The sequence below is a fragment of the Canis aureus genome, chromosome 28, assembly GCF_053574225.1.
Source record: "Canis aureus isolate CA01 chromosome 28, VMU_Caureus_v.1.0, whole genome shotgun sequence".
Lineage (NCBI taxonomy): Eukaryota > Metazoa > Chordata > Mammalia > Carnivora > Canidae > Canis > Canis aureus.
In genome coordinates this window covers 6,992,391-7,019,024 of record NC_135638.1, presented here as the reverse complement: position 1 = coordinate 7,019,024, position 26,634 = coordinate 6,992,391, and the positions used below count along the sequence as shown (strand labels likewise).

General features: G+C 36.4%; 2 long non-coding RNA genes across 4 annotated transcripts in view; both read right to left on the bottom strand.

The window, feature by feature from the left end:
* The window catches only part of LOC144300369 (uncharacterized), a 165,671-nt gene extending 145,008 nt beyond the window's left edge, over positions 1 to 20,663 (bottom strand). For all 3 annotated transcript variants that reach the window (XR_013366965.1, XR_013366964.1, XR_013366963.1), the window contains exon 1: positions 20,555 to 20,663. This is a non-coding gene — a long non-coding RNA (uncharacterized LOC144300369). The remainder of the gene's footprint in view (positions 1 to 20,554) is intronic.
* Positions 20,664 to 21,702: 1,039 nt separating this feature from the next.
* LOC144300365 (uncharacterized) overlaps positions 21,703 to 26,634 on the bottom strand; it is a 97,320-nt gene continuing 92,388 nt past the window's right edge. Inside the window, exon 16 of the long non-coding RNA XR_013366940.1 lies at positions 21,703 to 21,982. This is a non-coding gene — a long non-coding RNA (uncharacterized LOC144300365). The remainder of the gene's footprint in view (positions 21,983 to 26,634) is intronic.

Here is a 26,634-nt window from a genome sequence, read left to right as displayed (position 1 = left end):
AAAAGCAGAATAGTGTTTAACTCTCATGGTGGCAAGGGGATAGTATGTCCACAGACAGATCAGTTTTGGATACATTTCAGTTACTGAGTTATGTGGTGGGTACTTTGATGTTTATTATTAGAAATATACACACATGAAATAGAGAAATGGGAATGGACCGGTGATTAGAGGGTATTATGATTAATCAAGTCTTTTGTAACGAGAACAGTAAGGGAGAGAACAAAGGAGAGGCAATTTTAAAAAAATCCAAATTATGAAACACCAAATATATTTTTGAAGATTCACTACTTAAAGATTTGGACGTTAAAACAAAATCATTTGCCTTTTGGAGAAGTTAAAATAAATGTTGCTAAGATGCAGAGTTGGCAAGAATATAAGTTGGTGGAGATTTCTGGAAAGCCATTGTAATTGCATGTTTGAGAATTTACCAGAAGAAAATACTTAAGGAATTTTAAAGGAATACTTTGTACTCTAGAATATTCATTTCATATTTTTAATAATGAAGATAACAAAAATATCTAAATACCTTATTTTGGATTCAAAATTGGCATATCCACAGAACAAAAACAATCAGGATTTTTGTGTACGCCATTTCAGAATTTTTACATAAACAAGTATCTTAAATTAGCTTTATATTATCTCAGTGGTGGAACCGGGATAACATTTTTAAGATTTTATTTATCTCTTTTTCCCCCCTCTCATAATTATGCTATTACTGGTTCTATGCCTCCCCCAAAATGGGCTTTTTAACATCATTTCTACTTTAAAAAAAAAAAAAATGAAGTTTTGGGTCAAAACCAGCTCACAAACATCAGGTCTCTCTGCAGTGATTAAGAAAGTCTCACATGATAAAATTAAGATGGAAAAATCAAGACCTGACTGGCATTCTGATTTCTCATTTTATCTAAAAAGCCTCTTTTAAGAAGAAACGAAGTAAATGATTTCCCCTAAGTGTTATTAGGGTAGGAAAACTAGAAGTGTTCAGGGGGCCCGAACTGTTTTCAGTATCAGCTGAGTACGGAATGATTTATCTGTGACCTAGCAGTGTGGAATCCTGAAGTTTCTATCAACCACTTCACATTAGTAAAGTCCCACCAGGATCTGAAAGAGCTTTTTGTTGTCTTGTGATTTGGGGATACAGATTTAGGTTTCTTTTGCTGCACTCTTCTTTTCTGCATGGTAACAGCTGGTGAAATCTTTCTCCCCTGTCATTCGCTGAATATATCATCTGCAAAAATCACAGAACTACTCAATATGTGATCATAAATGAATCTTTCAAAATAGGCGCAAGAAATATTCTCGGATCAACCCAAACCAGTAGAATCAGCACATCTGTCCCTAACACATTTGAAGGATTAAGATTTTCTTTCCCCAAGGTCTACTTTCACACACACAAAAAATGATTTAAGTTGCTTTTCATGCTATTTTATATTATCCTATTTTACTAAATGACAACTGCCAACTTTCAAAATGGTCCCCATGATCTCCATCATGTGATATCGATGCACTTGCAGAACCACTCTCACACTGTACCAAGCTTAGTTTGTGTGACCACTAGACGACGGTAGAGGGATTGCATGTCACTTTCAGGAGTTACATCAAAGGCACTGTGCTTCATGTTGGTGCTCTCATGCATGGTTTCATGCCTTTTTTTCTTTGATCACTGTGGGAGAATCCAACTGCTCAGGTCATGAACTCTACAGAGAGGTCTAGGAGACATCTCCAGTTAACTGCAAGTGAGTAGGTCCTCTTGGGAGCACATCCTGTAGCTCGTGTTAAGCCATTAGAGAAACAAAACGCTATCCAGTAGTGTATCTGAAATTTCTAATGATGACCCAGAACAACCCAGCTAAACCACTCATCTGCAGAACTATGTTAAATTGTTAACGTTTGTTATCATGTGTTGAGATACTTTGTTATGAAACAATACCCTTTCCCAAGTTTGGAATGTTTTGAACTAGGTTCTCAACAAAAAATGTCCCCTCACTATGTGGAAAACAGTTGAACAGATAAATGGTTATATAAAAGTTATTTTTGTGTGTGTTTTTTTTTTTTTTTTTTGCAGTGTCTGCCTCTCAAGCTTCACTTTTGTTTTGTTTTCTGGAGGTGAAAGATAAAAGCATCTGGGCTAAGTGATCTTTAATTCTAAATTTAAAACCTGCTTCTGTAAATTGACTGAGCTCTTATTACTTGAAATGGAATTGTATTCCCATAGGAATAAAGCAGCCAAGAAATAGAAACAGTTCATCTTTAACACAGATTAAGCAGGAAGATTAATAAAACTTTAAATTACTGAAGTATCTTAAGATCTGGAATATATTTAACTTATTTATTCACACAATTTGAGGATTTAAAAAATGTATTTTATTCAGTGATAGCACTAGTCTCTTCCCTTAGATAAAAATACAGTCATCTTTTCAATTGACTTTTACTAAGTGCAATACCAGATTAAGACATTAAAAAAAAAAAAAAGGCTTCTTTGATAGTAAAGCAGCTATGAAAAAACCATGGGGGGTGGGGGGAGTTCAGCAAAATCACAGAACACTGGTCAACATGCAAAAAAAAAAAAAAAATGTAGATTACCACATAAGCAACAAATAGTTGAAAATTGACAAAAATATCTTGAATAATAGGATAAAAAAAACTATGTATAAATTCTTCAAAATATGTTTAGGATCTCTAGATGGTAAATTATAAAACACAGATGAAAGAAATCCAAGGAAAACTAGATTAATGAAAAGATACATTGTGTTTATGGATTAGAAGATTCGATATTGTTAAGATGTTAATTCTCACCAATTTGGTCTATAGATTCAAGGCAATCCCATTCAAAAATCTCAGAATTTTTGTAGATAACCATAAACTGATTCTAAAACTTGCATGAAGGACACAGTAAGTTTGGAAAAACCAAATTTGGAGCACTCCTGCTACTCAATTCCAAGACTTACCATAAAGTTAAGGCAATCATAAAAAAGTTAAGATGACCAATAAATGTTGTATTGATATGGGGATAAGAGAGGGCACCTGCTGTGATAAGCACTGGGTCATGTGTGGAACTGTTGAATCACTACATTGTATACCTAATGCTGTATGTCAACTACCAAAATAAAAGTGATATTGATAAAAAAAAAAAAACAGGAACATAGGAAAACAGAACCGAACTGAGTCTGGGAAAAGAATCACATAAAGAGTCCAATTATTGATACACATGCAAATGTAATTCAGTAGAAAAAGATTTTTTTTTAAAGGTTGCAGGAATAATTAGATGTCTATAGGCAAGAAAGGGACTCTCACATTATAGAAAAGTTAAAGTTGATCACAGATATACATGTAAAAATGTTGTCACAGATATACAAGTAAAAGTGAAAAATAAAAGGACTTCTGGAGAAAGAAAAAAAAAAAAAGACATGCAGGAGAAAATCTTTGACTCCTTAGATAAAGCAAAAGGTTCTAAGATAGGATACCAAAAGTACCATATAAATTACAAAATTAGACTATAAAGTTAAAATTTCCCTGTTAAAGACACTGAAGAGAAGGAGGTAAGCTGCAGACCAACAGAAGATATTTGTCAATTGCTTTTGTGGCAAAGGACTTGTATCAAGGATATAGGAGGATCTCTCAAAACTCTGTATGAAGACAATCCAATAAGTATAACTGAGCTTACTATGTGAATGGATAATATCCCCAGATAATTTATGTGAAAGTATTTGAAAAGATACTAAACACCCTAGTCATAAGGATAATAGAAATTAAATCACAATGAGATACCAAAACATTTTAGAATAGTTTTTTTTTTTTTTAAATGTTGACAATAGTAAGAGCTGACAAGTAGGTGGAGCAACCAAAACTCTCATACATTGTTAATGGGAATACAAAACAGTAAAGGCAACTTTGGAAATTGAGCAGTTTCTTATAAAATTAGACTTACATTTATCCTATGATCCAATATGACCTCTCCTAGGTATTAGCCAATGAGAAGACTTAAGTTCCTACAAACATCTGCACATGAGTATATAGGAACTTCATTCCTAACTGCCCCAAACTGGAAATGACCCAGATGAAACTTCAGCTGTTCCACGGATAAACTGTGGTCTATCCACACAATGGAATACTAACCTAGAAAAGGCTCAAATTATTGATTCACACAGTACCATGGATGGATCTTGAACCCATCTAGCTAAGTCAGACATGAATGCTGTCTTGTGATTCCATTTATATACAATTTTGTAAAAGGCAGGACTGTGAAACAAATCAGTAGTTGTCAGGAATGGGGCATGAAGAGGGATTAAAGGGGTAGCGTAAAGGAGTTTGGGGGGGTGGTGATGGAACAGTGTTATATCATTACTAGAGTGGCAGATTCATGGCTTTGCACCTATCAAAATCCATAGAATATCACAAATAAATGTAAATTAAGACATCAATGATGGTGTAAAGTGGCACTGGAGGCAACAGAAATGGAATTCAAACTGCAGCAAGTGGGAAAACATGGTAAGACTTAAAATTCCATAGAAATTTACATATTCTTCACCATTCATTAAGCTAGAGCACACCTCCTCTGTCGTGAAGTGAAACAGAATGAGACACTTTTGTGATGTGAATTTATATCCAAGAATATTTTCTCTTTAGGGCATGAATTATTCTATGTGTGGGATGCCTCCCCAATTTGGCGATCATTTGCCAAGTTTGTGATTCTCCAGATAAACAGCAAGCATTCCTTTGGGTAGCTAACATAAATCCGGTGAGATTTTTCCTTACTGACAAGGTTTAAGAGAAAAGTTTGAAGTCTGAAAAGATATTAGATTAGAGGTTTAGGTATATCAGAGTTTCTGTAAGCATGAAAGATACCTTAGATTAATAGTTGACTGCTCCACTGTGCACCACAGTCTTGGGTAAATACACTAGTAGGGTATTAACGAAGGAATGGGTGGGTGGGGAGGAGAGTGTATGGAACAGGCTCCATATTCAGAAAGCACTGGAGGATTTCCATGAGCCACGGAGCAGAAATCTAATGATGTTCTCTTATATACATCAAGCAGATTTGTAAAATGAAATTGGCACAGTAACACAATCAGTACTTCAAAATAATTTACCACCACCACAAAGCTTTTAATATAGTGACAATAGTGCTGTGTTCTTGTGATGGCTCAAAGAGTCTGTTTTGAAAAGGAAATTAAATTATGTATTTTCTTTGGTATGCCAAACATTTGATGAATCTATTGTAATCTAAAAGCCAGGCGCGTCAAAGCATTAGCATTGATGTTTAATAGCATAGGCCAGTCCCAGAAAACTGCTTATGTCAAGCTTGTTTAATATAAATGGTTTCATTTTTCAAGATTGTATTCACTTTATGTAGAATTTTATAGATTTTTTTTTCCCTTTTAAGTAGCTGGCATTGGAGAAAAATACTTTCACCTTTGAAATAGAATAAAGACTGTTTACGTTTAAGGAACGTGGGTGTGAAAGTGCGCACATGTGTGTGCACATAAGCAGCAAAAGTGAAAAAGTTAGGAATTAAAAGCCATAAACTATTATAACCATCGAAACTGGTGCAAAGCTTTTCAGTCTACTGTGGAAGTCCTCTCAAGTCCACACATCAATAGACATGACCGACTCAAGGGTCTTTAGTTCATGTGCGCTCTCCTTTATCCATGATGGTTCGTTTTCTGTGTCAACTTGACTGGGTCACAGGGTGCTCAGGTAGTTGGTTACACATCGTATCTGGGTTTTTTAGTGACAAGCTTTATGGGAGAGATTAGCATTTCAGGCAGACTGAGTAAAATAGAGTGTCCATCATGATGTGGATGGCCATCATTCAAATCCTTGAAGGCCGACGAATGGAGAATGCTCTCTTTCTGCTTGACTATTTATCTGGACATGGATCTGCTGCTCTGGGATTTGACTTTTACTATCAACCCTCCTGGTTCTCAGGCCTTTACGCTTGGGCTGGAACTACGCTACCTCAGACACAATTTGCAGTTAACTGATCAGAAGACTTTTCAGCCTCCATAAACATATGGGCCAATTCCTTTAAATTAGTCTATGTTCCGTTGGTCCTGTTTCCCTGGAGGACCTTAAAGATTTCCTCTATCTTGATTTAACCACTCAAAAGAAATAAAATGTTCATACTGTAGTTGTGAAGGAAAGATCAATATATGCCAAAGAAATTAAGCCCTTGACATAACTGATAGCCCTCCACTCCCAAGACTTCCCAATGTGAACCTGGATATAACATTAAAAGTTCTTGATTCATTTCGACATTATTTTTGTTACACTTAATATACATGTGTGCATGAAGGTAGATGGAAATATGATAGCCCCAATCTCACACATATTATTGATATGAAGATTTAAAGAACTACAAGAATTCTCAATAATCCTTTTGAGTTATCTTATATAGACCATGAATTTGTTTCATGAGAAAACATTTCATTCTGAATTGAGAAGTATGGCTACCCACTTATAATATTGAACCCACAGTCAAACACCAATAAAAATCTGCCTCTGCTAGAGGATAAAAATGTCAATTTTTTTTTTAAATGTAGCCCATTCACTTTAACATTGTATCTGTCATCTGAGATTTCAGCTAGTAAAAATAACACTAGATCTTAGAATATGTAAAACTCTGCCATAAAGAAGTGAGTCAAGTGTCTCTAAGTTAAAATAGTTACAAATGTCAATGTTCTACAAACGCAGCCACAGACGTGCAATCTGAACATCCTAATTATTCCAAACACAGCCAGCTATCCCAACCACAACTTCTGCATGTGATTCGCAGGGAAAAAAAGAATTAACTAAAACAATAGCAGATACTAGCAATAAAATGCCCTAATCAGGTAACACGAATTATTAAATGTCTGAAGTTTAATCACTTGCCTATGGCAACCCCTATCAGATATCTAATAGGCTTGCATATTTTTAATCTATCCACCAGACATTATAGAGCACCTACTGTGAACCAAGTATTTTGCTACATTATGGAACTCGAAAAATGATTAAGAATGAACTGTTTCCATGGGTGTTTGGGAGAGTAAGAGATATTTTTAAAATAGCATACAGGTCCTAGGATAGAAGTGAGAAGAAATAAAGACTTGATATATCAGATACTTACTCGCAAGTATTAATCACAACCCACCTGAATACGGTGGACAATCAGCTGTCCTGCCCGCAGACACTGCCGGCCACTCTGGGTGACCAGACTCTTCCCCTACACTGCTTGAGTGACACCATGAGCTGTGCCAAGTGCTAGCGAATGGCCTGGTCCCCCAGTGCTGCTTCCACTTCACCTTCACCTCTGTCAGAATGACTATTTAAAAAAAAAAAAAAAAAAGTGCTGGGGGTAAAAATAAGGAAAAAAAAAAAAAAAAGGAAATCCCATGCATGATTAGTGGGAATGTAAAGGGCTAAAGCCATTATGGAAAACCGTATGGAGCATCTTCAAAAATAAAAACTAGAGCTACCAGGTGATCCAACAATTCCACTTCTGGGTATATGTCTAAGAGAGTGAGAACACTAACTGAAAAAAGATATGCACCTCTATGTTTATCACGTTACTAACAAAAGCCAAGATTTGGAAGGAACTTCTGTGCCCAGGGATGGATCAATGAATGAAAAAAATGTGGTGCATGTGTATATACAGTTGAAATTTGAACAAAAGTTTGAACTATGCAGTTCTACCTATAATAGTCTTCTCCATAAATACAGTGTATATTTAAGTATATGTTATCACGATTCTCGTTTAGTCGTTTACTTTAATACAGTCTATAATATACAAAATATGTTACTTGACTAGGTGTTATTGGTAAGGCCTTCCCATCAATAGTAGGCTACTGGCAGTTAAATTTTTTTTTTTTTGTTTTTTTTTTGGGGGGGGTCCAAAATTATACGTGGACTTTTGACTGCATGTGGGGGAGAACACTCCTAACCTCTGCATTTTGCCAGGGTCAACAGAACAATGGAATACTCTTCAGCCACAAAAACAAAATCTAACCATCTGCTATAGCATGGATGGACTTTGAGGACATTACGCTAAGTGAAATACGAAAAATTCTTTAGGATTTCACTTTTATGTGGAATCTAAAAAAACAGCATCAGACTCAGATACGGAAAACAGATTGAGGTTTGTCAAAGGAGAAGGGAGATGGGGGCAAGGGGTGAAATGGGTAAAGAGATCAAGAGATACAAACTTCCAGGTATAAGTCATGGGGGTGTAATATATGGCATGGGGAATATAGTCAATATTGTATTACCTTTGTATGGTGACAGATGGTAACTTGGCTTATTCTGGTAATTTCATAATGAATTTAAGTGTTAAATCACTATGCTGTACACCTGACACTAATGTGACATTGTCAATGATACTTCAGTTTATTTAACAGAAAGAGTGTATTTGCACAAATAGGGGGAGCTGCAGAGGGGGAGGGTAAATCAGGCTCCCCATTGAGCAGGGAGGCTGATGTGGGGCTTGATCCCAGGACCATGACCCAAGCTAAAGGCAGACACCTAACTGACTGAACCACCGAGGCATCCTAATTCTTCAATAAAAAAAAAAAAAAAGAAGTAATGAACTTAGTAGTTACAATTCAAGATAGTATAAGAACATTTTAAAAAGCAAAGAACAAAATTATCACTTTTATGATAAAGTATGTCAGATTCAGCAATAAGTGCTTTCCAGGTATTTTATTTCCTTATAAAAACTCTAGGAAAAATATACATTGTTATCCCCATTTAACAGGAGAAATACCTGAGGGACAGGTTGCTTGCATGAAGTTGTTTAAGTAGTAGAGGCAAGATTGGAGCCAGAGACTGAGTAAATCTTGGGTTTATTTGCTATACAGCATTCCAGCTGTTTAATGTGATAATGATGGAACTGAATTTAAACAGCTAATATATTAAGAATGCTGAAAAACATTCACTAAAACCCCACATGCTGTTTCAATGCTCCTACATCAAACATGAACCCTCTTAAGTGCACCTATAGTCAATTTTTAAGTTAAATAACTCATATACATAATATTGCTGATCACATAACCCTACACCAAAAACCCCACAGATGACCCCCCGTTTATAATACCAATTAGCACCCTTTCAAAATACAGCAGTCAGAACTCTAAAATATACGAGGATATTTTTGTTTTTTTCTATCCAGTTGAATGAGAAGTATCATGGATACATGTGGGGAAATAGAGAAGATGATCTAGTAACAGGTGTTTCAGCAAAAGCTAAACATATCAAACTTTGAAATCTTAAGTCTTAAATAATATGCAATCTTGACTGTGACTGATTAATTTTTAATGGCATTTTAAGTGTGGGGTCCTGGAGAAAGCACTCAATTTAAGAAATAGCCAGGATGGAGACACAAAAGCAATACTAACACCAACATACTAACCCTGGAGCTTAACACCAATGCCAGCACAAATCTAGCCCTGATCTAAGACTCAGCTCCAGGGAACACATTTCATTTTTCTGCTTTAAAACAGCCATCTTGCAAGAGAAAAGGAGGTACTTTTCCACAGAATAAGGCATTCACCAACTCTGTGGCATGCATCTCAAAATATCATATCCATAAACTGTCACAGGTGTTCTTATTCACTATTTGAGTAATTCTACAAAGTTTTAGTAGCAGTTACTAAATATATTCCCACTCCTAGGTTTTGCCCTACAAATATTCAAAGGTGAGTCAGAGGCTCTGCTCTCAAAGGACTTCCAACCTTATACAAAAGATTAGAAATCATTAAAACGGTGGGGGGGGGGGCGGGGGAAGATCTTGGAGAGATGCAGAGGTTCGCTGAAGAAATCAAAGAAGTTACAGAAGAATTTTCCTGAAGGAAATGTAATTTCACTGGGGCCCTGAAGGATAAGTAGATTATAGCCTGTAAAGACAGGTTGGGGGGACAGGGGAAGTTGAAGGCATCCAGGCTGAAGTAATTATGAGCCATATAAGGAGTTGGAAATAGGAATGCTAAGTCTGTTGGGTTTGTGTTATTAGTCATTGAAGGTCTGTGTACACTGGAGACACATGATGAAAAGCACATTTAGAAGGGGCACGTGGGTGACTCTGTTGGTTAAATCTCTGCCTTTGGCCCAGGTCACCCAGGTCATGATCCCAGAGTCCTTGGATTGAGCCTCACATCAGGCTTCCTGCTCAATGGGCGTCTGCTTCTCCCTCTGCCTGTTGCTCCTCCTGCTTGTGTGCTGTCAAATAAAATTTTTTTTAAAGTGTACCTTACAAAGAGTTATCTGGCATCTACAAGTAGGCCTCATTGCAGGGACAAGAAGAGTAAGCTATTGCAGTGGCCATGCCAGTGTTCATGGGCACTGGACTTGAGTGGAAAAAGCTTTACCTGGCAACTGAATGCCTAGGACTATTAAAATCTGAAGGGGTCAGTAAAGACAGTTAACATTTGAAGCTTGCACAAGTCCAAGAACATTGTGGAAATCTAGTTTAGGAGTTGGTTTGGTGAAGAAAGCAATTTTTGACAATTTTGAGAGCTTGGAGAAATGGATGTACTCTATTGAAAGGCATCCAAAGAGATGTGGAGCTTGGGAAACAGGACATGGCTTAGTTGAGGATTTGGAGTACATCACCAGAGAGACAATGATTAAAGTTATAAAAGTTGACACATTCACGAAGGGAAAAAAATATAGAAGGCGTTAGAAGAAACCACGACTATTTATACTCAATGAACAAACTAGTACTAAAGCATGTGGAATACCAGATAAGAGAATTCAGGACTATAAAGTAGACACAGAAAAACCAGAGACATAAAATCCAACACTTCTTACCAGAGTTTTACATGTTACAACTTAAATAGTTCTGATGTAGATATATAGTAAATTTTGTTTGAACAACATAGCCTTAAGTTTAACTTTTTATGCTTTGAATCACTCACCTGTAAAATGGGAAAAATACCAAGTTCATGAGGCTGTCAAGAAAATTAAGTGACTTAACATCAGTAAAATGCTTGGAACAGTGCCTGGCACATAGATAGGGTCTGCTCTTTTGGTCACTTTAAAATGGTTTTACAGATGAAACAGGCCAAGGATCAAAAAACTGGTAAGTGAAACCCAATCAAGGAGGAGGTGACGTTCAATGGTATCAAAAGCTGAAGATTAGAATTAAGAAAATAAAAACAGGTTTGCTATTAAGGAGTTAATTTACTATTGCTTGTCATGAAAGAATTTACCATTATCTAGAGAGCCACTTTAATAGAGTGGGAGGAAGCCAAATCCAAGATCCAAGTGGTTGAGGAGTATTCTAGCTAGTTAACGCTTTAGCATGCTTTCAACGAGCTAACCATTAATACTGATGACAGTGGTCAACTTCCCTGCGTTCCAACAACAACAAAAAAGTATACAATGCATATCTGTATCACAACCCAAAGCATATCAAAATCAAATATTTATGAACCTGTCTATATTAAGAAACTAAGACATGATCAATATCTTTATATACCCAGTACTTAGCACAGTACTGGTCACGTGGCAGACCACAAATGTCAAAATAAAGTTTAGACATAGATAATGCATTAAGACAAAATCGAAGTGGTCACCATAGAGAAATGTACTATTTGAATCTACGTAATGTATATTCAAAATATATGTGATCTTCTCAGTTCGGAATTTATTAATGTTACTTTCTTGTTCACAACAGAATTGCAGTGTCATTTCTGTGTAGAGAGCTTAAGCAACAGAAATTCATGAAATTCCCTTTGGAAGAAACCTACATGGTAAGGTATCTAGCAACATTTTCCCCTCGGGGACATAGTGGCATATATAATTCCACGGGCTTGCATAGGAATTACGTACGGATGTTTTGTAACAAGGATTGTGTGCTGTTGAAATGTCGGGACAGAAACTGAAAAACAAATCTCCTGTCAACCCAGACCAAGGTCCCAACTGCCACAATCTGCCAGAGCACAGTTTGGTGATTCTTTTTTTAATTGGCTTAAAAATCTTTTGCTGTTTTCAGATGAAGGGTGATTTGGCTAATTAACAATCTCGTGGGTTCTTTCTTATTCTCTAGCTGAAAATAAAAATGACTCACTTCTAGTTAGTTTGAAAGAAGTTAAAAGAAACTCATGTCTGGAAATGGCTATTAGCAAACTTTACCCAAGTTAAAGCGTTGACAATTTTGTGTGTGTGTGGAGAGGGAAGGATCGAGTTGTATCTAACTGATGCTCTGTGTAAATATAATGGAAGTATTTATTGGGCACAAGTGCACCAAGCCCTTTCGTAGACACTGGGAGGTATAAAAATAGTGAGTTGGAATAAATCTTCAAGGGATTTACAGTCAACTTGAGGATGGGGAAGTAGACTAGCAATTTTAAAATATTAGAGCAATTTAAAGTACACGGTCATGTACATTTATACCCTCATCATCACTTCCTAAGACTTCTCTAAAAATCTCCAGATTAGTCCTTCTGTCAATTCAGCCCAATTTTTTGTATTCTTTATAGGGGCACATTCCTAAAATGTAGATTATATGCTAAGATATTGTTTAAAAACTAACAATTTTCAGGAGAATAACACTTACCTCAGGATGATATACAAGGCCCACTAAGACCTGGTTTCTGGCCACCTCATCGCTGCCATTTGCCAACCATGCATGTAGGTGTGTATATGACGTACTTACATGTACAACGTAATTATACGTATATATTTAGAGAGATAAATACAACTATAATGTATTTTACATGTAGTATATGCAAAACCAGGATAACTTTGTTTACCCCAGGATTTTAAGGGGAGTTTAGCATTTTAAAACCAGTCCATTTAATTCACAGTATGAATCAACTAATAAAAATCATATAATCTAAGGTACAAAAAAATATTTGAAAAGAGTCTAACATCCACCCATAATAGAAAGTAACTCAGCAAAATAGTAATAGAAGTAAACTTCCTCTATCTGATAAAGAGCATCAATGAAAAACTTACACCTAATATCCTACTTAATGGTGAGAAACTGAATGCTTATCCCCTAAGGTTGAAAACACCAGAATAGTGCTCTCATCACTTCTATTTCACATTTTATTGGCATTTCTAACCACAGACTAAGGGGGAAAAATTAAAATATCCAGATTTCTGAAGCAGTAGTAAAATTAGGTATTTGCAGAGATGATAGTCTATGTGGACAATACACACGCGCGCTCACACACACACACAGCTATGAGAGCTAAAGAGTTTAGCAAGTCTGCAGAAAAAGCATACAAAAATCAATTGTATTTCTGTATGTTAGCAATGAGCAATTAGTTTGAATTTTAAAACTACTATTTATAGTAGCATCAAAAACTGAAATGCTTGGAAAGAAATCAGGAAATGTAGAAGATACATAGAAAACTAAAAATCTTGCTGAGAGAAATTAAAAGACTGAAATAAATGGAAAGATCTGCTTAATATGGTTAAGATGTCAATTCTCCCAATTCTGTCTAAAGCTGAGATAGAATTCCAGTCAGAATCTCAATGGGAATTATAGATAGCAAAATGATCTTGAATGTACATAGAAATGCAAAGTACCTGGAACAGCCAAAACTTTTGAAAAATCTGTAGGCTATAAGATTAATGCTATCTGATTCCAGAATGTATTATAAAGCTATATTAATGAAGACAGTGTGATATTGGTTTTAAGACAGATCAATAGACCAATGGAACAAAAAAAGGTCAGTCTAGAAATAGCCCCACATATATATGGAAAATTGATCTTTGACAAAGGTGCAATGGCATGTTAGTGGGAAAAAATATAGTCTTTTCTACAAATGCTACCAAAATAATTGGATAATGGTACATTTAAAAAGTTTATCTTAAAAAAAAAATAGTTTATCTATGCTTTGTGTGAGTCACAAAAATTCAAAGTACATCATTGACCTAATTGTAAAATGTTAAGTATAAAGCTCATCAATATAACCTTAAAAAAACAACAACCCTCTATGACCTTTGGTCTAGGATACCAAAATGTGATCAATAAAAGTTTTTAAGTAGGACTTTACAAAATTTAGAACAGCTGCCCCAAACATTATTAAAAGAATGAAAAGATAAACCACAGGCTGGGGAAAATATTTACAGGCCTATCTGATTAGAAACTAGTACCCAGAAAATATAAGGAACTCTTAAAATTCAACATTAAAAATACAATTCAATAAGATTAGGTAGAAGATTTGAATAAGCATTTCAAGGAAAATCTAAGGATGGCAAATGAGCACATTAAAATATGCTCAACTACGGACAGCCCAGGTGGCTCAGCGGTTTAGCACCACCTTCGGCCCAGGGCGTGATCCTGAAGGTCTGGGATCCAGTCCCACATCAGGCTCCCTACATGGAGCCTGCTTCTCCCTCTGCCTGTGTCTCTGCGCACCCCCACCCCCCGTGTCTCTCATGAATAAATAAAATCTTTAAAAAGATAAAATATGCTCAAATCCTTAGTCATCAGGAAAATGCAAATTAAAACCACAATAAGCTATTCCTACGGATCTCATAGCATGGCTAAGATTTAAAACCCCAAACATATCAAGTGTTGGTCATAATGTGAAGAAACAAACTCTTATACTTTGCCTGTAGAAAGTAAAAATGGTACAACGACTCTAGACAACAGTTTGGTAGATTCTTAAGTTCAACATGACTCCTTTTTTCCTGCCGTTTCACTATTAAGCATTTACCCACGACATACTAAAGTAGATGTTCATACAAAGATTTGTATAGGAGTACCTGTAGCAGCTTTTCTAATACCTAATAAGTGAAAATAACCAAAATATTCCTCAACAGGTGAGCAGATCAACAGTATTTCCAACAATGGAACACTACTCAGCAATAAAATGGAAAGAACTGGTACATGCAAAGGTATAGATAGAACTCAACATCATGCTGAGTTAAGGAAACCAAACAAGGCACACCCTAAATGATTCCATTTATACAAAATTCTAGGAAATAAAAAAAAATGTGTAGCGATAGGAAGCAACTCAGGGGCTTCCTACAGAGAGAGGTAGGAGCATCAGAGTGAGGGTGGGGTGGGGAGGAAGGCAGTAAAACAGGCATAATGAAATTTCAGTGTGAGGTTATATTGTCTTGATTGTGGTGATGGTTTCACATTATATGTAACAGGTCAAAACCTATCAAGTTGCACACTTTAAATGCGTGCTATGTGCTGTAGGTCAATTATGCTTCAATAGAGCTTTTTAAAATCTTAGAGATGGATTCTAGATGGGAACAGTGCAAGTATTTGAACAGAATGATTCACAGGTGCAATGGTTTAGACGAATGAGAAGTGGACACAAATGGAGTTTTGAGGAGGCACAAAAGGGGGTAATTAACTTCCTTCTCTCTCACTGGGTTAAAAAAAAAAAAAAAAAAAAAAAAGATTAGAAGTAAAGATTCCATAGGTGGAAGTAACTGGGGATATAAGATCTTTTGCAGGACAAACGAGGCCTAGATTTTGGGAGGCTTCTTTCTAAAGGAAAGTTGCCAATAGTGGTTTTATAAGCAAGTGAAGTACACTCTCAGGAGAAGAGAAGGGATTTTCTATTTATAAAGACCTGAATTTGAATCTTCTGTCACCTAGGCAAGTTACTCACATTGAGGCTCGATTTCTTTATCTGAACACTTGTAGTAACAATAATGATCTCTAAGGCGTTGTGAAAAATCTCCAATTGTCCTTGTTTTTCTTAGCCACAGCTGAAAAACAGCCCTGATGAGCAACAGCTATAGAATAGAATTGGCATAGCTCCCAACTAATTAGAGTCCAACTAAACAAATTTGAAGGTATATTAAGAACCCGTAACATCCCATAAGTGCTGTTTAGAATTTGTTTTGCTCCTTTTTGGTGTAGAATCTTGTCCTCTTCAGGGGTGTAATTGCAGTACTGGATGCCCACTAAGTTGTAGCCCCCATCCCAGTCTCACCGTGGATCACATGGCATCTCCAGTCTATCACTAATTTGCACTACAATCTGCCAGCCATCACCAACTCTGGACTCTAACTGATGCCATGTCTCTAAGAGGACTTCCTTTTTCTGTCTTGAATGTATGAGCACTGCTTACAGTTACCTACTATCATACGTCTACCAGGAAAAGCTCAGATGAGACAAATTCACAACGTGCCCTTGAAAATTTAGGGCAGCCCGGGTGGCTCAGCAGTTTAGCACCGCCTTCAGACCAGGGCCTGGTCCTGGGGACCCGGATCAAGTCCCACATGGGGCTCCCTGCATGGAGCCTGCTTCTTCCTCTGCCTGTGTCTCTGCCTCTCTGTCTCTCTCATGAATAAAAAAAAAAAAAAAAAAAAAAAAAAAAGAAAAGAAAGAAAAAGAAAATGATGATTTAGGCACTCAGTCTGCAATTGGGTTGATAATCTTTGTGCCAACCTACACCATCTTTGTACACATCTTACTTCGCATCGACAGGCCTTGAAGCTGTAACACTTCTAGCTGCTGAGCTAAACTTGGTCTGGGAGACATTTGACATGAGTAAACTTCTAGGGCTTATCTCATGTTAGACTCTAGCCTTGAGTTAGTTTTCAGGTCCAGACACTGGAGATTTTTTTTTTTTTTTTTTTTTTTAAGATTTACACAGAACATGTGATCCAGGGAGATAGGGGAGAGAAAATTTCAAGCAGACTTCCCCTGAGCACTGAGCCCAACTTGGGGCTCAAGATCATGACCCTGAGATCACAACCTGAGCTGAAACCAAGAGTCGGACACAACTTAATAAGCCACCTGGGCGCCCCCTCTGTTTCTAAGGACTAAAGTTGCTGCTGTAACATCTACTTCATGACTGGTTAAAGACTAGGACGTCTACCAATTAAGCCCATTTTTTTCCTTACCATCTTAGTCCTTTTTTTTGGTTCTTAATTCTCCTTGGTAAAAGAAAATGGATTTGGAGAATTTAACATACATGGGAAATGGTCAAGTTAAATAGCCCCAAGCACCTGACTCCTACTCTAGTTGCCAAATGGCAACTAGAAACTTCTCTAGATTTCTTCTTTTTTAAAATTTTATTTGACAGAGAGAACACAAGCAGGGAGAGCAGCAGAGAAAGAAGCGGGCTCTCTGCTGAGCAGAAAGCCCAACACGGGGCTCAATCCAGGACCCTGGGACCAGGACTTGAGCCAAAGGCAAACACTTGACTGAGCCACTCAGGTGCCCCTTCTCCTAACATTTAATTCTCAGACAGGAATTCACCAAGTCGCCTCCTCCTTGTCCACTTATCCTTCAGAAATGGCCGGTTCATCTTCCTGAAAGGTCCTTCCTTCAACCACAAAGATGACCACAGAGCAGAACAAACTGTTCCCTTTAGCCTTGAGTTGTGGCTTCATACCTTTGAGAATCACCACATAAACTTGACTGACACATTCACTGGCTTCACACCTTTTCCGGAAATAAACTATTTGCAGCCATTTCTCACACATTGGAAGGACGTAAGTTTTGTTCATGGTGCTCACAGTATTTTTCCATTTTCTCCATTATTGTTTGGCTAAATTTATAATATGAATTCTTGGAGAACAGGAACTTTGCCAACTTTTATCTTTGCGTCACAGCATTAGCACAGTTACTGCTTAGAAGTTTTAAGAAATTTGTGAAGGAATGACAATGAGTAACAATCCATCGCTGTTCAGTTCTAGATGTACTCAGAGATGGGTAGGATAAGTAGGTTTTTGTGAAGTTAGCACCTCAAGAGGGAATAAATGAGGCACAGAGAAAGCAGAGGAAAAGACACACAAACCCATACAAATAGTTCCGTCTGGTTATGAAGTAACTTTGGTTTTACTTTTTTAAAATGATCCATAAAAACTCATTTTAAGTTTCAATGGTCATTAAATCATTTCTTTCCAATAAGAGACAAAGTCTTCCTTTATTCCCTTCTTGTGTTTCATTGTAGCTCAAACAGGTTAAGAGGAGATGAAGAAGGTAGAGATGAAAAATAGGTTTTGTTTGTTATCTTACAAGATGAAATCTTGGAAGGAATCATTTCAAACTCAGCTATGAACCCAGGTTTAAATTCAACCTTTGACATTAATTAGCTCAGCTGCCTTGAGGAAAACACTCAATCTTCATTGCACCGAGAATCTACAGCCATAAAATGGAAGGAGGAGGGGGAGGGTAAGATCTGCCTTGCTCTAAAAAGTGCATTCTTAGTGTAACCGGTAAGATTGGCAAGAGTGGAACATCAGGGGTCCAAGCATCTCAAACTCTGTGGATTCAGTCCAGGATGTTTCTGGCTAATTCATTAGTACTGCATTATAAACTCCTGATAATGCAGTTTATTTCTTTTGTGGTTTACTGCACTGGCTCCTTTTCAATTTGTAATTTTTATTTTCCTCCATAATTATCCCTTGAAACAATTCCTAATTTAATGGAAAGGCAATTGGCCTAGGCATCAGAAAAATAAGGTTTCATATTCTTCTGCCAAAAACCAGTTCCCTAACTTCAGGAAAATGACTTCACTCTTTGAGACTCAGTTTTGTTTTGTTTTTTTTTTCTTTCACTCACTTATTCATTCCTTCCACAAATATTTGTTGAGTGTTTAGGAGTACTAGATAGTATTTTTTCATCTGCAAAATAATATATGACTATGGAGTGTGTATATAGCGCCTTTCAGTTCTTGCATACAATATATAATCTTTTCTCACTTTGTTTCCGATTATATGTTCTTCCCTAGGCTACAAACTTAAGGCTCTCCCTTAAGGAGCCATCAGGATGATTATTGATCATTTCTCTAAATCCATCCTATTCCTCCCCTCATTTTCTGAGGATTGGTTTCAGTTTTTTTTTTTTTTTTTTTTTAAAGAGTTATTTTAGAGAAGGGAGGAGAAAGAGGGGAAAGAGCAAGAGAGAGTCCCAAGCAGACTCCACGTTGAGTGCAGAGCGGGACACAGGGCTCGATGTCACGACTCTGAGATTAGGACCTGAGCAGAAACCAAGTCAGGCATTTAACTGATTGCACCACCCAGGTGCCCCTCAATTCTAATTGATCAGCCTTTGCCTCTGTATCCTCATTGAAATCCTGCCTCAAACTCATTTGACTATTAATTTCAAGACCAAATGGAGCTAATTTGCAGACATAAAAAGCGGCATGAAATAAGTGATTAACATCACCTCCAAATTACAACTGACCTTTGAACACATGAGGTCAAACTGCTTGGGTCTATCTATACATGGATTTTTCTTGATAAATACAACACTGTAAATGTGTTTTCTCTTGGGATTTTTTTTGAAGCATAATTGTTATATTAGTTTCAGGTGTAAAATGATGATTCAACAATTGCACACATTACTCAGGGCTCAAGATAGTTGTATTCTTATTCCCTTTAGTTAACCCATTCCCCCATCATCTGCCCTCTGGTAACCACCAGTTTATTTAAGGGTTTTTCCATCTTTCCTTCTTTGTGATTTTCTTAACATTTTCTCTAGCTTCTTTATTATAAGAATACAGTATATTATACAAAAACATACAAAATATGCATTCATCAACTAGGTTATCAATATTGATAACAACCTCTTGCTTCAGGTTAAGAGTAGGATATTAGTAGGTAAGTTTTGGGGGGGCGGTCAAAAGTTATACATAGATTTTCGATTTTATGGGGTGGGGTGGCAGCCAGTGCCCTTAAAGTCTGAGTTGTTCAAAGTTAAACTGTAAAGTGACAAACAAAAATCCTGGGGGATCCCTGGGTGGCTCAGTGGTTTAGTTCCTGCCTTCAGCTCGGGGTATGATCCTGGAGACCCGGGATCGAGTCCCGCATTGGGCTCCCTGCATGGAGCCTGCTTCTCCCTCTGCCTGTGTCTCTGCCCCCCTCTCTCTCTGTAGTCTCTCATGAGTAAATAAATCTTAAAAAAAAAAAATCCACTCACTCCACAGATCAACTGTTTCTGGCCAAATTTTGCTAGTTGAGCTCTCCTATGAGTAATTAGGTTCAAAGACAAGTGTTGAGTGAAGATCTACACTATAGTTCTCATAAAAATGCAGTTTAAGGAGCACGGCCTATTTTGAGAAAATAGTAATACTATCAAACTACTTTGATTTCAAAAACTAATTAGATTTCCTCAAAATTTTAATGTTAACTGTAATAATCTGTATTCCAACCTCTCAGCAGCAAGCAGACAATATTTGGTTTTATATGTAAGCCAATTTGTGTACCCAACTGGAAAACCTTATTTCTGGCTTCCTGAAGAAAACAGAGCATCAGACAATAATTATCTTTCTTGTCCATTCCTATCCTTCCTCCCCTGTTTCAGGGGAAATGACCTTTCCCCTACTCAGGGCCCGTCTCCTCACCAGTGCTCCCAAAGCCAAGCCCTCTTAACTGTTCAATCACCTGGCTGTACCAGTCCTCAGCTTTCATCTTTATTTTTTCCCTCCATGCTGACTCCTTACACTAGTGGTAAAATGTTCTAGTTTCTCTCATTTAAATCGTGGCTTCTCCTGAGTATATATATTCCCCTCCCTATAGCCTCATCTCTAACCTTCCAATTGTAGCCAAGTTTTCTGAAAGGCAAATATATCATCATTCATTCTGAAACCAAGTTTTTCTCCCCAGAATGCTCCCAAATCTATTCCCACTTACTTCAAAAACCTACCTTTATAGCTAAATCCAACAGACAATATTCTCTACTGACTTTGTTCAAACTTTGAGAAGCACCACCTCCTTCATAGCACTTCTTTCCTTCTTGACCATGAAACCAGGGCCTTCTCCAGGTTTTTCTTCTCTGCCCTCAGGGCTTTTATAGTGTTCTCCTTAGTAGGTTCCACCCACTGTGAGCATTCCTTGAATATCAGTTGCATAATTGCTTCTTTTGGTTTTTTTCTCATCTTCACACCTTCCTTATGAACCTCATCCTTGATGATAACTCATATTTCTTCACCCTCCTAAACGTCACAACAATCTACCTACCTACTAGATATATCAACTTGAATTTCCCATGGCCTCTTCAAAATGAACATTTTATCCTCTACTGCAAATGTCAGTGCTTTACCAGATTTCTCCTCAATTCTTCCCAATTCCCTTTCAAGGTTTGTATATCACCACACAAAAGCAGGCTTTTAATGGCTAGCACCTGTGGCTCTCCTTTAGCACGACCTCGTGGGCCCTTGAGCCACTCTGCTTACAGGTGCAAAGAGTCTGACCTGCCTGGGGGATTACCAGCCTCATCACCTGTATAACTGTTTATCAATAATAGCGAACACAGGTGTATAAAAGCCTAGCTGCCTTGCCTCAGATTAGGATATCCCTGAGGCATAGTATTCCAGTAACGCCCTACAGGGACATCACCTGAGATGGCAGCATTGCTAGGCTTTCTTCCCCACTCCTGAACTGTTTCCCCCACTTCCTTAGTGGTCTTCTCTGGCAACACTTCCTCAATAAACCACTAGCACCGAAGTGCCTTACTCAGAGTCTCCTTTGGAGAGCTTAATATAAGACATCCTCTTACCAAAACTCTTCACTCTCTTCTTATAGCTTTGGTTATGATATTACAATTATCCCCCCTTTTTTATTCCTAAACTAGAGGTTTAAGGGTCACCATTAGATACCTCAATCTGGATTATTAAAAATATTTTAACTTGTTTCCATGACTACCAGATTTCACAGGTCATATTCTCATCCATAATGCTGCCAGGGTATTTCTAAAACGTAGAAATGATCATGCTATTCCTGAGGTTAAAATGGTTCAGTATCTTTCCATGGCAAAATCCCTAATAAGATGCAAAATCCCACTTATTCATGCAGCAAGTATTTATTAAGTGTGGCATGCAATAGAGAACAAGACAGATGTGATCTATATCTTCTTGAAGTTTTTAGTCAAATGAGGGATGCTGTAAAATTAAACAAGTAATAAAAATGTAAGAAGGGCAATTATTGACAAAAATACAAGTTACTATGGGAACTCCTAGGAAGAAAAATAATGAAGTCCATATTTGGAGAAAGCTTCTTAGAAGAAACTTTTAGCAGAAATCTGAACAATGAGTAGAAGTGGGGCTGGCAGAGCAAAGATGTCGAGTATTCCAATCTGCACAAGAGAAACATGTGTTAAGCCTTGGAGTGAAAGAAAATGTGAATTTAATAAGACTAACACTTATTGATCAACTGTTTCCAGGGCTCTTCGAAGCATCTAATATATTTGTAATTCCATTTAATGCTCACAGTTGTTTCATAATATTGTCATTGTTCCCATTTTTAGGTGATAAAATTGAGATGTAAGTTTCCTCACATTTTCCCAAAATCATGCAACTAATAAATAGCAGAGGAAGGATCTTAACCATTATACTCTATTACCTCCTCACTCCTACTCTTCAGTAATATTGAACTATTTAAAATTTCCAGAATCCATGCTCTTCCTGGATGTAATACCATGCAAGCGCCCATCCTAACCCTAAAATATACCTATAAAGGTTATATTCATTCCATGTTTTTGTGAAATACTGTGATTTAATACTTTAATACTATAGTATTGAGTGAAATACTATATTTAATAAAAAAATATCATCTGCCCGAGTTATCAAGTTATAGGGAAAGACAATGTATTTCAAATATAAGACTAGATTTGGCTAGAACAGTAGCGTTGAGACTTTGCCTGTTGAAGTGAAATACACTTTAGATCTCTGGGCCGAAAGAAAAAAACAAAACAAAACTGATCATGGTTCCAATCTTGTCCAAATAATTTCCATTTCAGCTTGATATTTTCTTGCCTGATCTCAACTCATCCTTCTTCCCACATTACAAAAAGAGAAATGGAAAAAGAAAATGAAAAAAAGTTAGAAATTGACTCATCTGAATCTCACAATTTATTTAACAAATTAAGTGAAAGCCTGCAATGTTACAGGAATGATGCTAGATGAGCCAGACACTGACGAACAAGAGGCCCAAAGTCTACCCTTTGTGATATTTACTCAACTGTGTGAGCAATAAAAGAAGAGAGTTCTGTTAATTGCCCATCTCCAAATCCCCAGTGCTTCAAGCTGCCTGAGACATCACTAAATAAATTTGTTAAACAAATGAGTAAATAAATTCTCATAGCCCTTTATCAGTATGATGCAGTAAGACACCATGTACTTCACCTATTAAGAATCCAGTTCTTGATCATTTATTTTTTTAAAGATTGTATTTATTTATTCATGAGAGACACAGAGACAGAGCCAGAGACATAGGCAGAGATTCAGGCAGAGGGAGAAGCTTCCTGTGAGGAGCCTGATGTGGAACTTGATCCCAAAACCCCAGGATGACAACCTGAACCAAAGGCAGATGCTCAACCACTGAGCCACCCAGGTGCCCCAAGAATTTTTTTAAATGGTATACATTCCATTATTGTACTCCCGTTATTCCATTCTAGGTATTTACCAAGAACAAAAAGGGAAAAAAAAATCACCATTGTGACAGAGATCAACTATTATGTTCTTAATATACCATAATTAGATCTACATACTCCCTTTCTAATTTTCTCAGTGCTTATTCAGAAACAACTGTTTCATGGTAATTATCATTGACCTTGATATGACCCTCTCTTCAAATATGTTACACCTGATGCATCAATTAGCCTAAATTACCAAATCCCAAAGCAATCAAAAGGTAAACAACCAAAGAAAATGATCCATTGAATCATATGACCCAATGGACCCTCATACAGAAATGTAAATATGCTTTTCCTTGGCTGCTAAAGACAGTAATTTATTTGAAATGCTGAGCCCAGAGTGAACATCCACATTATTGTAATGCAAGCACATTACTGGTAGCTCCCAATGTACACCAGACTAGGGTTATATTTGTGCAGGTCAAATTGTGGTAGGTAATTGCTGCCTTGCTAATTTGATCAGTTAGATAACCATATCAACTGTATCAACAAATATTGGTTTCATTTGTCTATATGATCAAATTAAACAGACTAGACCTAGCCCAATTAATTATATCAGCTGCCTTAGCAAATAATGTACATAATTAAAAGGCTAGTTAGTAAAAATATTAGCTCAACCCTAACAGCGTAAATGGGATTTTCTGAAAACATAGCCATGGTCTTCAAGTGCTCATGACTACTTAAAATTATCCTTGGCAAAGGGATAATTGTATCTATTATACAAGTTATTCAGGTCATACAATATTTATTTCCATAGTCTGATGGAATTTTGGACTAAATCATACAGGTAAATGCCTCAGTTTTCTATATCCTTTGGAAATGAGTGTCTAAGCTAGGCCCATCCTAAAATGATTCAGGAAATAATAGACCCAAAACCACTGAGTCTGTGGCCAGAAGGAAACCTAATATTCTTCAATTATTCCTGTAGTGTTGCATGTAAACATATAAAGACATAATTTTTTTTTCCCACCTAAACTCCCCTGTGTTTTTAACAAACATTTAGCTAGAGTAAAGGTAAAGCATTAAATTCTACCAGTTGAGCCTGACAGGCACTTCAAACTTGACCTTTCATTCCATAATAAAATGGAATAAAAAATGAAACTATTATTCTTTTTTTAAGATTTTGAAGATTAAAAGGATAGATTTCTCCCTTAATGTAAATTAAGCTAATGTTATAATTGTGCATCTGTGTTTCTAAAAGAAAACCAAATGCTTGTGCAAGAAACAAAATGGCTGCCTATATGACTCCATTCCTTTTCTTATTTTCTTATTATTTTTTAACAAAACCAAGGTTGAATGATATAGCTTAATGTGAGAGGCAAATAGGTCCTCTTATACTGAACCCTCGAACTAGACAGATGTAACAATCTGATCACAGAGCTCTGGACTGGGCCTTCACACGTGTAATGCTATTTCCTGGAAGAGCAGAAAAGGGTATATGCTCTCAAAGGACATTAACCTCTCTAAGAGGAACACGGTAGAAATTGAGCTCAGTATCTTGAGTTTAGAAAAAGGGCAGAGAGAAGCCAGGAATGTGTCAGCAAGTGAGTGTCCTCTTGGAAGGAAACAGAGGAGGGAGAAAACAGTCTCCTTATAGATGAATCAATTCTCTTGTGTCAAATAAAGACAAGAAAAGCTTAACAATATATAGTATAGTAAATGCTATAGGAGTATAGATACCATATTAGTACAGAGCATCTACCCTACACTGGAAGTAAAGGTAGTAAGGATATAATGCAGATATTAAACTGTTTCATAACTATCGAAAAAAATTAAATAAAGATAGTATGCCAAGCGTGTTTTATAGACAAAGAAACTCAAGCTCAGAAATCAAAACTCACAAATTTCAAACTTGTGATAAGTGATAAAAGCGAAATTCAAATTCAGATTGGTCTGATTCCAAAAACCTATGCCTTTAGGCTACTAATATGCTTTCTTAATTCCAAAGAAAACCACATTTTAAAATTGACAATTGATAAAAATTAGTGTTTAAAATACTTTTAGTGGTAAGTTGGGCAACAAAACTTTTAGTGTAAATGTTCCCATCTTTAGAGCCAATCTTGAGAATGTATCATAATTAAAATGACTGGATTCAAATGAAGATTATTTTAAGAAAAATAAATGAAGTGGCTAAAAATACTTTAAGTGTCCAGGAGTTATTACTGTATAAACATTCACATAACATTTTCAAGTTTTGAATATTTTTGTCTTATTCTATTTATTTACCTTACCTGTGTAAGGTAATATATTTTTTTGAAAAAATATGTTTGGAAATATTATCTTTGAAAATAATAATTGTTTTCAAAGAAATAATTAGATATTGCTTTAAAAACAGTTACTTAGCACTAAATTGTAAAATACTAGCAATCAATCTCAGAAAATATGTAAAAAAACTTACATACAAAAAATGGCAAAATACTCCTGAGGTAGAAGAGACTTATGACATTCATGATTTGAAAAACTCAATATTGTTAAAATATTAATTCTCCTCAAATTTATCTATAGATTCAATACAATCCCAATCAAAATTCCAGTTATCTAGCTATTGTATAATTTAATAAGTTGATTCTAAAATTATATGGAAATGGAAAGATCTAGGATAGCCAGTGCAATTGTGAAAGAGGAAAACTAAGATAAAGGACCAACACTAACCTGATTTAAGAATTACTCTAAAGTTACATTAATCATGACAGTGTGGTATTGCTCCCAAGACAAACAGAACAATGAATAAAATAGATAATCCAGTGATAAACTACGTATATATGGACAAATGCTCTGGACAAAAGTGCAAAGGCAAAAAAAAAAAAAAATTTCAAAGACAATATAGTACATAAGGACAGCCTTTCCAACATATAGTGCTAGGAAAAAAAATGGATATCTATATGCCAAAAATAAATAAACTTGAATGAATACACTCCACCAAATATAAAATTTAAGTCAAAATTAAGAATAGGCCTAAATATAAAACCTAAGCCATAAAATACAAACCTAAGGCTACAAAGATTTATTATATACAACACCAAAATCCCAATCAATAAAAGAACAAATAGATAAATTGTGCTTCATCAAAGTTAAAATTTCTTGCCTTTCCAAAGGCACTGTTAAGAGAATGAAAAGACATATTGCGGACTGTGGGAAAGTATTTGTAAAGCATATATCTGACAGTCTTTATCTAGAACATCAAAACTTTTCAAAAACTCAGGGCACCTGGGTGACTCAGTGATTGAGCATCTGCCTTCAGCTCAGCTCATGATCCCCAGGGTCCTGGGATCAAGTCCCTCATGGGGTTCCCTGCAGGGAGCCTGCTTCTCCCT